The following is a 14655-nucleotide window of genomic DNA, read 5'->3' on the forward strand; positions in this document are numbered from 1 at the left end:
TTTGTCCTTAAGTCAAAATCCAAACCTTTCCCAATCGCATCAATCTTTGAAGTGACGAAAATTTCCATTTAGCTTGGAATTTGGAAACACAGTAATTTTTTCTTTTCCTTCTTTCTTTGGTTCACTTTTTCCACAGAGGAATTTTCAAACCAACATAAAACCGACACTTTTAATTCACCTTCGTTAATGCATGTTGAAATTCAGACCACGGTGCATTATTGCTTCTTACAGAATTTATAAATAAAACTAATTAATTTTAATTGAGTTTATTTAAAAGATACTTGTAAAATTATATATAATAATTCTTAATGACACTATTTACAATTTTGAAATACTTTTGGTCAACAAAAAAGACTTTATACTGTTCATAATAATAATTATACAAATTTTGGTCGAAATATTCAATTAATATTCGTTTTTTCAGCTTATTTTGTTACTTGTTATTAAAACATTGATTATTTATTAAATATATTATTTTATTTATTATCATACTGCTGTTGGATCATCTCTTCTAATTTCACGTTTAAAATATATATATTTCAGTGTTATAAGAATATACATAGACTAAAAATGAAGAGATTTCATAATATATAAATAAATAGAAACCTTATCTTATAAAGACTAAATTAAGCTTAAATTTTACCCTTACAAACAATAATTAATGCACTTGAAAGTGATACTTTTTTTTTTAAGATGAAAAACAGTGCCATTTATTTCTTCGACAAAAGACTGTAGTACAAGCTTGTTCACCCATTGAGCTTGAGTAGAATACAAAGTACCAACGTAAACCGTTCACCACAAGCTGCATACACATAAAACTTTTATTATAACTTTAATCACTACATTTTCCACACTAATCTTCCTCTGTTTATTTAGATTAAGCTAACAACTCCATCTTCTGATGATTTATGGTGGTAAAGATATCAAATGCAGAAGAATTTGTATTCACAAAGTTGCATTGTTTTCGAATTTCTCCCTCTGATCCTGTCAACACTCCAATGTTGCCCATTCTTATCATTGACGCTATGAAATCTTCAAAGAAAAGAGTTTGATCGTTAATGTAACTGTTGACAATAGGAACAGTTTCTGCATCAGGTGTGCTAAACAGCTCTTGATCACTCCGAAGCAGGCCATTTTGAAGTTGAAGATTGGAATAGTACATGGAATCGAATATTTCAGGAGTAGTTACGTCCAAATTGGTGAGGTTTGTCCCAACTCCACCATTGGGACATATTGCTCGCAATGATTCTAAGAGAGTGGTGTTGAGAATAGGATCTGGGTTCCCATTGCTAAAATTGTATAATCTATTCACAAAAACTCCGCATTGAGCCTTACCAATTGTATGGGCACCTAAAAATCAAATATTTTCAATCATAAATTTGATATTTTTATAGTGTAAACCACATTACACATGTTATAAATATTCATACCTGAAAGTGCAACTAGATCAGGGACAGTGAGGTTCTGATTAGCAAACGAGGAAATAAGTTGATCGAGTGTAAAATTAGGACCGGGAAGGTTTAGATTAGCAAGGGTTCGATTTGCTGTCAAACTATCTCTTCTTCCCAGTGGAACTTCCCAAGAAGGACCATCAGCCTGCAAAATATCAAAAACATTTGTTACAACTCAAATGTTATAAAGTTCCATCATTTTCTATAAACTATGAGAAATGTAAGATGAGGTGAAATGATTATGCAGATACCAGTTCAGAAGATATCTCAGCTGCAAGAGCAAGAATATCAGCACAGGAGACAACCCCAGGGCAAGCATTTTCTACGGCTGTCTTGATCTGATTCACAACATCCAAACCTCTTAAGCTGTTGTTATTTGGCAGTGCAGTTTGCTCACTCACAATCGTATCAGTGTCGTTCAAAAGAACTGATGCATCACAGCCCTGTTAGTCATACAAAATATATATATTTATATGTAGTAAGATGTTAGGTTTATAGAAGGAGTTAAATGAAAAAACACGACACTATCTAACGTGAGACTTAAATTCACATTTGTATTCTTGACAGAAAAATATATTTACCTGAACAAAACAGTCGTGAAAGTGGAGTCTGATGAGACTTGCAAGCATGCGAGGATCAGATTGGGAAACATTTGAGAGAACATCTGTTACAATTGAAGAAACATTTGGGCATGTGGTATCGTAAAACCATGGATCCAGTTGATCACATGAGAAGCAGTGTAGTGTTCCGAGCACGACCAGAACACAGCATAAAGTAGTGAGACCAAGGGAATTCATTTTTTCTTTCTGATGTTTGAAATTATGAGCGTGTCGTTGTTGCAAGAACATGCAGATCAGCTGCTCCTATTTATAGATCGTCTTTAGCAGGTTTTAAGCATGTGAATGAAACAAACCAATTCAAAGAATAACACCTGATAAGTCTGATTTGTAGATAGAGATTGCCTATCAACAGAATTCATAGATATATTTGGTATAAATAATATAATTAAAAAAAATTAAATTAGCTAAACCATGATGACCTGGGTTTTAGTTTTGAACACATTGCATAGGTTAAATGTTGAAAATGAAAGTTTTAAAGCATATGGTGGTAATCTTGTATAGATTGAGTAAGATTATCTTGTATGCGAAATAGAATTCAAACCATGAAATAGAACATTACACTCGTTCTCATATTGTCATGATAAAAGCCTTTGGTTTATTCTGGATTAGTAAGTGAAATTCAGTTAAATGTAAGAACCATTACTGTATGCATTAAGTAAAGGAACATTTCAACTCACCCCGAACATTATCAGTTTACAATTTCGGTATTTTTTTCAATTTACAAAAAAAAAATTGTAAATTAATATAAACTACAGTTTATAATTAAATATATTTACAAAACTTAAAGTGAAATTCCACTTCTTTTTTATATTTAAATATATTTGAAAAGCCATATATTTAATTTTTTCATTTTCAATATGGTTTATATTTGCTGCAGATTTATATGGTTTAAAGTAAAAGAAAATTCAAATTTATTTTATTCAATATAGTATCATAATTTATCATAGTAAATATTATTAAATCTATATTTCACTTGCTATTTGCCATTAAACTACTTATAAATAATAATAATTCCACCCATGACATAAGATGGTAATATATTAAACCCTAAACCCTAATATACTTTGATGTAGGAACTGTGGAACATTCTAAATTAACAATCAAATTACATTATATAGGATTTTTTTTATCTTATAGTTTATTCTATAACAATAATTCCAGCCAATTTTCGCAAAGCGAAAGCCAAAATCCGCACTGTTAGAAGAAAGGAATTCGCATAGCGCACCAGTACCTGTGCGCTGAGCGAATAACATCCTTCTGACAGAAGTTCCGGACAAAAGGAAGAAACGAAAACATCTCAGGAACTTCCGGAGACTACTTCAAGGCATCAAGACACCATTGTTGCAAGGGATTGCTTCAAATGTGTACGTTTTAGATGACTAGGAGTAGTTAAATTTCTCTTTAGTTGAGATTGGATGTAATGAACTCACTGTGATTTAATTTTCCTGTTCAATATATAGTTGTTCGTTCATATGCTCTTTCTTGACTTTATTATCATTGTATAAAAATATAATGTTATTTGAATGTCTTTGATTACGTAACTTTGAACATGAACGTAGATAGAGCACTTAAGTGATTGAGATCTAGGATAGACTCAATAACTTGATCATTCTTAACATAGGACTTAATGCAAATTGTATGTTAAATTGAGTAAGGGATTATCATTTTAATATATTAATTTAGAACTAGTTGCTAAGGGATTAGGACTAGTATGCCTTGATGTGAATGCTTGAATGAAGTAATGAAATATTGAACAGAGTTTTATATTCATATGATTCATGAAACTCAATTCCAACGAAGTTTCTTTTAAATATAAATTCCTTGCACACCAATTGTTTGATAAAATACCAAAAATAGTTTCTTGTTTTGTGCATTTTGATGTCTAATTGAGTTATAAAAGAAAGAATTGTCATGTGTTGCACAAGTCCTTGGGAGACGATAGTTTTACTTATTCACTGTATTACTTGGAACGATTTGCTATTAAACTACTTATAAATAATAATAATTCCACCCATGAGATAAGATGATGGTAATATATTAAACCCTAATATACTTTGATGCACTGTGGAACATTCTAAATTAACAACCAAATTACATTATATTGGATTTTTTTTATCTTATTAGTTTATTCTATAAGAATAAGTTAAACTTAAACTTATTCCTAGTAAAATTATTTAAAATTTATTCTTGGAGTTATCATCTTACTTATTGTCATATTTTTCTTTAAATTTTCTTGGTAAAATTATAGATACTTTTTGAAATACTATGAATAAATATTAATATTTAAATAATAAATGATGACTTTATAGTTACATGATGGTAAAGTATAGAAAAAAATGATATTATAATAATATAAATTTTTCATATAACGATAAGAAAAGAAGTATAATAAAGAAATTTTGGGGTTGCATCCATCAATATATTTTTTTCATTCTTTTTCTTTTTCATTCTTTTTCTTGTTTTTTTTTTAAAAACTAATAATGATTTTAAAATAATTTGAAGAAATTATTCCATATTGAAAAGTAAAGTTTTGTTTTGGACAAGTTAATTTGATATAAGGGAAGTAAAATATTTATCATTTTATATATTTGAGTTTTTATATTTATTGATTTATTTATTTTATTTTAGTGTCTTTACTTTTAATTTATTTATTTATTGTTATCATTTTCATTTTATTAATAAAGTATTTATAATCTCATTTTTATTTATTTATTGTTATTATTTTATTTGTGAGATACATTTATAAACTCATATTGTTGTTATTTTTATTTTAGTAATGAGGTGTTTATAACCTTTATTTATTTATTTATTATTATTATTATATTAGTGAGATATCCATAACTTTAATTTTATTTATTTATTGTAATTATTTTTATTTTATTAGTAAGGTGTTTATAATCTTATTTTTATTTATTTATTATTATTATTTTATCAGTAAAGTATTGATAATCTCATTTTTATTATTTATTGTTATTATTTTTATTTTATTAGTGAAAGGTTTATAATCTATTTTTTTATTTTAATAATAAAGTGTTCATAACTTTTTTTATTTATTTATTATCTATTTTTGTTTTATGGTAAAGTTTTTATAACCTCATTTTTATTTATTTCTTTATTATTATTTTATTAGTAGAATATTGATAACCTTATTTTTTTTATTATTATTATTTTCATTTTATTAGCTAGGTCTTTATAATCTTATATTTATTTATTTATTATTATTATTATTTTATTAGTGAAGTATTTTTAACTTTTTTTTTATTTATTTGTTATTATCATTTTATTAAGTTAAAGATGTTTATAACTTCATTTTTTTATTTATTTGATATTTTTATTTTTATTTTTTAGTGAGGTGTTTATAACTTATTCTTATTTATTTATTGTTATTATTTTATTAATAAGATATTTATAACCTTATTTTTATTTATTTATTTATTATTATTTTTTATTTATATTCCTAACCTCATTTTTATTTATTTATATTTATTTATTTAAGTTAGGTGTTTTTAACCCATTCTTATTTATTTATTTTTATTATTAGAATTAATTTTATTCGGTGCGATCTTAAAAACCTTATTTTATCTCATTTTTATATGTGATGTATTTGGACACAAAATTTATTCATAAAATAAATTAAGAAAATAATTAGTATATTGGTAGAAAAAGTGGGAACCTTCAAAATTGATGTAAGGCTAGATAAGAAGGGTAACTATTTTAAAATTGATGTGTGACTGATAAACACATGAAATTATTATATTATATATATTGGATGAATTGTATGAATATGGTTATTTTGTTAGAGAAATAATCATATTATAGGGTGTAGTGTATACATTGGTATAACATGTTCTAGCATGAAATCATCTTAACTCTAATAAATCTCATATTCAATAAAGAATGTGATTTAGACTAAGAGTCGAATGAGATTTTTAATATGCAAGATCGGTACAAAATAATATATTAACTTAAATGATGGAAGGAAATTAACATTGTCATGATTGTTTTTGTGATAAGGATGGTGATTTTGAGGGGTAAATGGATTGATATTGATGATGTTGAATTTATTGTATTAAAAGTTTATAACAAGTGTAAAACTTTATGAGAACATCAATATTATTTGTTTTGTCTTTGAAACTAGAGTCTTATAATTTTATTTGTGTTTAATGTTGAATAATGAGTTGAATAATTTATATATGATTATTACAAATTTATTGCATGATATTTTTTTATAATTAAGCTTACTTGTATTTTATTATTGCCTGTGAATTATTTAAGACAATGATTGTATAAATTATACGTTAGTAGATAATGAAATGGATAATCTTATAGTTGATAGTGAATAATAATAATAATAATGTAAAATTTGAATATTATATTATATTGTGAATATGTAAATAGAATGTCTTTTTTATATTAAACATAATGTATAACTTCCTAGAAATACCAATACCAGATACAGATTAGTTCATTTTAAAAAGAAATTTCATATACAGTGTATCTATAAGTATGCCATTAGGTAAAATGATTAATGAGCATTAAATATAAAACAAAATTGATTTTTTAGCTATTTTGGGTACACTTTTTTAGAATATAAGTTTTATTTTGCCTATCTTGATTCAAATTTAAATTCAGAAAGTAAAAACAAAAAGGGACTCATTACTTTTGTGGTGTGAGGGAGGGTATACATCGTATTCAACCACAGGTAAGTTCTGCTTTTTCAAGTTAAAAAGTAAAAGATGCGGATGAGAAACTTCTTTAGTTGGTAGAAGCGTACATTAAATACATACTTTTTCTTAGGATTATTCAAATGCAGGAAAACTGTCACTGATTGCTAAAATTATGATTAGGAAATTATTTATCGATAAAAATAGAAAGTAATAAAAGATCTTAACTATTTCTGAAAAATGTTAGTATGAAATGAAGAAAAAAAAAGTTGAAGGTTGCATAAAACACGTTTTGAGAGGGAACGTCTACGTAATAAACCCTCTATAACACACATACACACGATAAAATATTGTCCGTTTTAAACTAAATTCTCACGAATTTATAATTGGTATCATTTTAAAAAGTCTGTATTTCATATATATATATAAACTTATATTTATATCACATTTTATCTGATGTGAGACTTTATCTGTATTCAACACTGACGTGTTACAATACGGTGAGACATACCAAAACTTCTAAAATATTAAAATGTGACTTCGTGCATGCACTTATGTTTATTTTCCACACTCCATGTTCATACTTTTGGACATACTTCATATGCTCTAGAACGAATCAACAGAGGAAATTAAAGTAAACAATTACTTTTTTTTTTTAATTTTAAGAGTCAGATTCAGCAATAATTGATACACTTCTCATTATTGTTTATATAAATAAGTTTTCGGTTTTTTCATCATACAGAGGTCAGTATCAATAATTAAATACTATGACGACATATTTATTGTCTATAAATAATTGATAGGTGACATGTTTTAAATTGATATTTTTAATTTTGTAATATTTTCATATTGTACACTCCATAAAAATTTAATTTCCGTCCTTGTATTTCCTCGGCCACGCTTCTAAACATATTTAAATATAAAATATAAAATATAAAAATAAAAATAAAAATACAATATTCCTTTAGGTTCGGTTGTATTTTTGTGGGCAATTTTATTTGAATGGCTTCAAAACTACAATAAAATGAAAAGACAGAGTGTGAAATAGAATGAATTATGAAAGCCTTCCCATCAGTACCTACTTTTTCCAAAGAGCATATTTTCATTTTCCACATTTAACTCGTTCTGTGTTTTCTTCTGTTTTATTTACCCAAAGGAAAGAGCTTATTTACGTCAACTTACAAGTTAAAGTTGCATTTTACAGAAGAAAAGTATCATTTGAAGATTATATATATATATATATATATATATATATATATATATACGAACAATTTATGAGTTCAATATGTGAATTTAAAGTTTTATTAATTGTACATTTTAGGTCCCAATCAACATACAATTTTGCTAACACTGCACCAATGTCTTCCCACGTTTATGTCAGACTTTATTCATACGTATCGTGTAGAATCTGAACTCCCATGAATTGGCATTATTGGATGTGTGAAATTTCTCCATCTTAAATTTCCAAAATTTGACTATCACATTTAAAACACAATGTTTTCACACCATTTGTTCTCTGATGTTGGAGTTAAAACCTCCCCTGTTATCTTGCTAATCTTTATGAATGTAACTAAAAACATGTTTAATAAAGGTCTTGTTAAGAATGGAATGATTGAGTGTTCGAGTAAACCAAGGTGAGCGGAATATCATGTCACAATAACTCAATAATTGAATTTTTACAACATCTATTAGAGGAAGAACAAAAAGTATTGGTTTCAAATTCTATTTTTTTAGAAATCTTTGCAAAAGAAACTTCATCGAATTCTCTCTAAAAGAACATGTGAAGACTATAGATATAAATACAGTTTAATGTATAGATTATTAGAAACATTTATGCCTTTGTTCTTTTATTTAATAAATTGAACATAATGAAAATGTTACTACATTATTATACTCGAACAATGGATTCTTTAAGTTTTTCTTTTTTAATTTTTGTTTCGCTTTATGGGGTTTAAGATTAAATTTGTTTTCATCATTCTAACTTCAAGCATAGATCAAAGTCTCTTTTTCACTTCCCATTGATTGCTCATCAGTTGAGACGAAGAATTACAAAATATTTTATTGTCAAAATTAATGAATATTTAGAAAAATAAATATGTAATAAATGTAATAAACCTACTGTAATATGTCAAACTTTTATTTATAAATTTTAGAATAGATATCAACATTGGCCTAATTACAATCCATATAATAATAATCTTGCTTAGATTTAAAGTAATTGTCTTTAGCATTAATTATTGTTTAACCTAATTGTTTGACTATCTATTGATTTTTTTTTTAAGTTTTAAATTAATCGACCTGTCCGATTTTTTAGCTGATCAGACAATCGTAATACAATTTTTAATCACTAGATTTAATGGTCAATTATCCTGTAATATTTACAATTACGTAATTTTTTATTTGAAAGGTTATATTATTCTGAATAATAAAACGAGATTTTTTTTTCCAACGATCCAAAATTAGTAGGACACGTAAATTTTGGTGTCATTGAATCACACCCTACTTGTTTTATTTGTTTTTAGTTTTTTCCCCAGCCTGAACCGAACCTGTACAACTCTCAATTACGGAATTCTGGAATGATAGCAGAGAGTACGACATCGTTCAACTTCAGCTCTCTATATATTGGTGAGAATATGTTGCTTACATCTCTTCATAAATTAGTCGAACAAAAGTGTAATTCATATTAATTTTAAATTTCATCATTATGTTCATATATCTGTACTCAATCAGGACTGAGCCTAGGGGGAAAATATAATTGGGCCAGGCCCATAACATCTACATGTTCCAGATTTATCTAGACCATCATTAGGATATCTTCACATCCCAAAAAACAAATTCCAACACATTATTCTGATGATGAAATTTTCATGAAATTTAATTGTTTGTCAATCGATTTTCAAAATTAGAGTTACAATTTAATCCATTTCGATATTTCTTTTAAGACGGCCACCATTGAGTTGATCCTACCGTAAAAGATTCAACGAAATGTTTAATCATCATATATTCAACAAAATTATATGATCATAACCTAACAGGAATTGAATAACATCAAAACAACCTAAAAATTGTCATTAAAGATACAGAGAAGATAAAAACAAATATTATATTCTTCGATGATAACGAAATATAAGAAACATATGATTTTATAACATCATTGCAACTAATAATGTCTCATCGTCTTAATTTAAGGAATTAAAATAAATACCATTAAAATAAAATATCAGAATATCCCAATTTGTGTGTTAAAACTTTTTCAGTTTTACGACCATAGCAGGATGCTTCATTGATAGGTTCCAAATATGAAGTACCCTCACAGGTTGATCAGCATAAGATGACTATAGATTGTCGTAACAAAGTAATCAGGTGACCATAATGCACAAAAAGTACACCAACATGATATCAAGATCCACCACAGGGACAACCTTTGAATAAGAGAATTTAAATATTCAATAAATACAAATAAAAATAAATCAAAAAATAAATACACCACAACTTAACCGATTTATAAGTCAATGAAATTTATTGCAAACAGTCACTTTTTATAAGAACCAAAATATAAAAACACCACAAATGTAACAAATTGATAAATCATACAAAATTTGTTAAAATAAATCATTTTCGATGAGAATCAACATCTTTAATTCAAAATTCATATAATGAATATACAGTGTTTTTATCAACATATCTAGTGTTCTTATATATAATCATAAATATTTAAACAATCTAAAAAATTTAAAGATATAAAAATAATTTATAATTTAAAACAAAAATAATTATTGAGCCAACAAATTACAAAATTAAAATAAATTATACACGTTCTAAATGTTTAAAGTTTATTATAAAAGAAAAATATAAAATATGCAAATAAAACATGAAAAAGATAAGACAATCTTAGGTTAACGGGAGTTTGCTATGTTTTTTTTAGTATATTTCATTAACATTTATTTTTTTTTAATTTTTTAATAATAAATTATGTATCATTATTTTATTATTATTATTATTATGTGTGAAAAGGTGGTCAAATATGGTTTGATTTGCTTGGTTTATGAGGAAGAAGACAAAATACATCACAGAGGCAAAGTCACGTGCTTTAGGTGACAGGTACACAATTATAGAATCTTTCATTTAATAATAAATTATTCAATTAACTCTTCATCTTAGAAGTTTGTAATTAAATCTGCAAATTAATTTTTATTTAACTTTTCAATGATGCAAATAAAAAATATAGAACAATTTTTTCTTATGTGACAAATATTTTTTAATTTATTATATCAAAAGTTAACTACACTTACAATATTAAAAGTATGTTTGGTCTCATAAATCACACACACACACATCTTAAAAAATATTTTTATTATATTAATTTTAGTTTTATTATTTAAATATTTTCTTAACTATGGGTATGGACAATGAATCCATATACAGCAAGATAGCGTGAGACATATACAAGTATAGTACTAATCAATCTTTCAGGTACATCTATGGAAGTGGTCATAATATAGATATTAAATCGACAAAATTATGAAAAAAAAGAGACATACATAACTTACGAAGTTGGAACACGAAAAAGAACGCAAGTGTTGAAACCTACTTTTGTCAGTCATGTTTGTCTGCTTTAGCTTGTCTTTTTGCTCATTTTCTTGCACCATGAAAGAAGATAGTGTGGTTAAAACGTGCTTTGGTCGAGGCAGACACACATGCATATAACTTGCACAACAAAACTTTTATCATAGCCGACAATATCTAGAAGCATATGACGTAATCCTAACATAAATATATAATCATTTATGACATTTTTCAACCTTTTCCGTTAAGATCTAATCTAGGATGTAGACTTTTAGTGTTTGCTTCCCAATTTCTTACTCAATTTGTTTTCGACAAACCAAGTGCACAATGTGATGTTGCTGTCACTTTTGAATTTTCAAATTCAGTTTGAACAAAAATACTTTTTAAACCAAAAATCTCGATCTTATATATATATATAAATATATAAAGTATGCGTGTGTTTTACACATGCATATAGTTCAACCAAGATAACAAGAAGATATGGCCATTGACCCGAGAAGCATAGTACCTCCTCCAATTCAATAATCTATTAATAAAGTAAGATGTCACTTCAACAACGAAATTTGAAACATGTTTTCACAGAAGAGAAACAACCATCTGAAAATGACATTCTTTATCATTAATTGTTGCACACTCAACTTCATAGCGTGTATTATTTGAAACATGGATTTATTAGAAGGAAAGAAAAAATCGCATTATTGTATGTCTCTTTCGTGTCATCATCAAAGAAGATTTTGAATATGTAGATAGGAGTTTTGGAGAGCACTCAGAAGAGTTAATGGTCAATGGCAAATGTCTACCAAGAAAACCGAACACTTCACCACCTATCATAAGGTTATCAATATTTATTCTAAACTAGGTCATCCATTATTGTGACAACATAAAATACTTTTATTTTTAAGTATAGTTTTTTTTTTCTTTATCTTATATTTCTTGATTTTAATTTGTAAGAGACTTTTATTGCATTTTTGTAATATATTTAATAGTTGTTTTATTCGCTAATCTTAATTCAAATCTTCATGAAATTCGAGAAAGAAGTGGGTGTAGTTGGAGACTAAGGGTGCAAAAGGGAAAAACAAGGAAAGAGTGATCACAGACAGGATGCACCAAACAGAACTCGTGCTTCAAAATTTCATTACATCTGGAAATTTGAATTTCAAAATTCAATTTTTTCTCCCTAATTTTCGACCAAGCTTAGCAGAATAAAAATTTAAATTTAGTTTCTTTTGTATTTGGAAGGCACATTCTTTTAAGTCACTTTTTTTATGTCATTTGGAATTATATTTCTTATGCCAAGAATGTCTAACGAGTTGTTGGGTTTTATATTGACTCTTACAAATGAAAAACATGATTTTTTTTTTTCACTTAGACCATATTAAGTATAAAAAATTATTTTTCAATTACTTAATTATATAGATTAGATTCGTATGTAGTGAACATCTTTAAATTTCTTTATTTATATTGAATGTTAAATTTTCAGACTACTTGAAACTAGTCAAACGAATTTATAAGTACACAAATATCACTATTTAACTGAAATGAATTGCAACATATATTAATTAACATATGGTAAAAACGTTTTCCTTTAAGCAACCCTTATGTCTTGATGAAAAGTCATTCCTAGAACATTAAGAAAACAGTAATGGGTGAATTATTAAGACAGTTTGTAAAACCACATCACCATTGATGACTTACAAAAATGAAATGAATGCTAAATATTCTGAATTAAATATAAACTAACCAATATAATTTATTGTTAAAAAAATGATTACAAGATTTGTAATTAAAGTTAAAAACATATTTTACAATCAATTTACACTACGCTAATTTTTATCTTTTAAATAAGTATTGTAAATATAAATTATAGATGTAAAAGAATTTTGATTTCAAATAATTTATTTACAAATATACACAATATATACATATAGATATGATATAGACGAGGAAAGCCTTCAGTTAAAAAATATTTTTTAATACTGATTTTGACTTTTACACATATTGGTATAAAAAGTTTTTTTATTTATTATAAAAATATTATCACGTCGACTTTCAATACGTGTTATAATTAAGATTGATATAGAAATTTTTTTATTTATTAAAAAGATGTCAATACATTATTTTTTATATTCATTATAATTAAAACTAAAAAGTAAAAGCTGTCATAACGAGTAATCTAACTTAACCTGATCCGGTTCACTGAGGATTGGTTACTTAGTGAGTCTGACTAACTTATTAGTGAGTTGAAAAAATTCAAACCCGGCCCTACCCATCACAGGTTGGTGGGTTAAACGGGTTGACTCACACATTTAATTATAAGTTTTTTTTAAATAAAAAACTTATAATTTTTCTTAATTCAAATCTAAACGTCACACTAAAATGATGTTAAACTCCAAACACAATTAAAAAAAAGTATCACACATTCCAAGTGTAATATAAAAACATGTACAAAAAGCTAATAAATAAGTTTTTAATATTGATAATTTTTGTATCACTTGTCCATTTATAATATTAATATTAAAGTTTTGAATAGATAAATCTATAATATTTTTTCTCTCTTGAAACATCTTCTCTGTTACCATCTACAATATAATAAAAAAATGCTAATTAATAATATTGAAACACAAAATAATAAATAATTAAACTAAACTAGGTGGGTTAGTCAGTCAACCTGGTTCACCATAAGTTCAACCCGGTGAATCAGGCTGAAAACTAGCCCGCATAAAAAAATTACATTTTTTTCAAACTTAACCCGACTCAAACACGTGGTGAGTCAGATTAACTCGCAAGTTACCATCCATTTTGACAACACTACTAAAAAGTATCTTTATTTATTATAAAAATATTATCGCGTCCACTTTCTATTACTAGAACTGATATAATAAATTTTCATTTTTATTACAAAAGTGTTACTATGGTTGCTATGCCAACTTTTTATACCCGATATAATTAAAATTAACATATAAAATGTTATTTGTTTAAACTTTTGCCACTACATTACTTTTTATATTTGGTAAATTACAACTAATATAATAGTCACTATAAAATGAATATTACACTATTAAAAATTCTTATCTTCTATTATAAATATGGATTAAACTTAAAATTCTTTATTAGTAAAATATAATAATCATGCACATTACACAATTTTTGTTTGGGCCTTTATCCTCTCGCAGGCCCAGCTTTGGGCTGCTTGGTGAAGCTTCTTCACTCCCTTTCTCTTTATCTCACACGAAAAGGTAGCTAGGGTAGCACCTTTCTTCTTCTCCAACTAAGAACTCCAGCAATGGGAGTCTTGCAGCGCGCAGGGGGAAAATTCTTTCCCTTTCTCTTTGGTTCGTGCAATCTCTTTTTCTT

The 14655-nt window shown here is 26.4% G+C and overlaps 1 pseudogene across 1 annotated transcript; it reads right to left on the reverse strand.

The window, feature by feature from the left end:
- Positions 1-589: 589 nt before the first annotated feature.
- On the reverse strand, positions 590-2365 carry LOC124829291 (peroxidase A2-like; annotated as a pseudogene). The gene is made up of 4 exons (XR_015786809.1): positions 2033-2365; positions 1703-1894; positions 1431-1596; positions 590-1350 (listed from the first exon to the last, which is right to left on the reverse strand). The product of XR_015786809.1 is annotated as a peroxidase A2-like (transcript).
- Between the last annotated feature and the right edge of the window lie 12290 nt (positions 2366-14655).

The sequence above is a fragment of the Vigna umbellata genome, chromosome 5, assembly GCF_029865625.1.
Source record: "Vigna umbellata cultivar VRB3 chromosome 5, Vumbellata_1.0, whole genome shotgun sequence".
NCBI classification, from domain to species: domain Eukaryota; kingdom Viridiplantae; phylum Streptophyta; class Magnoliopsida; order Fabales; family Fabaceae; genus Vigna; species Vigna umbellata.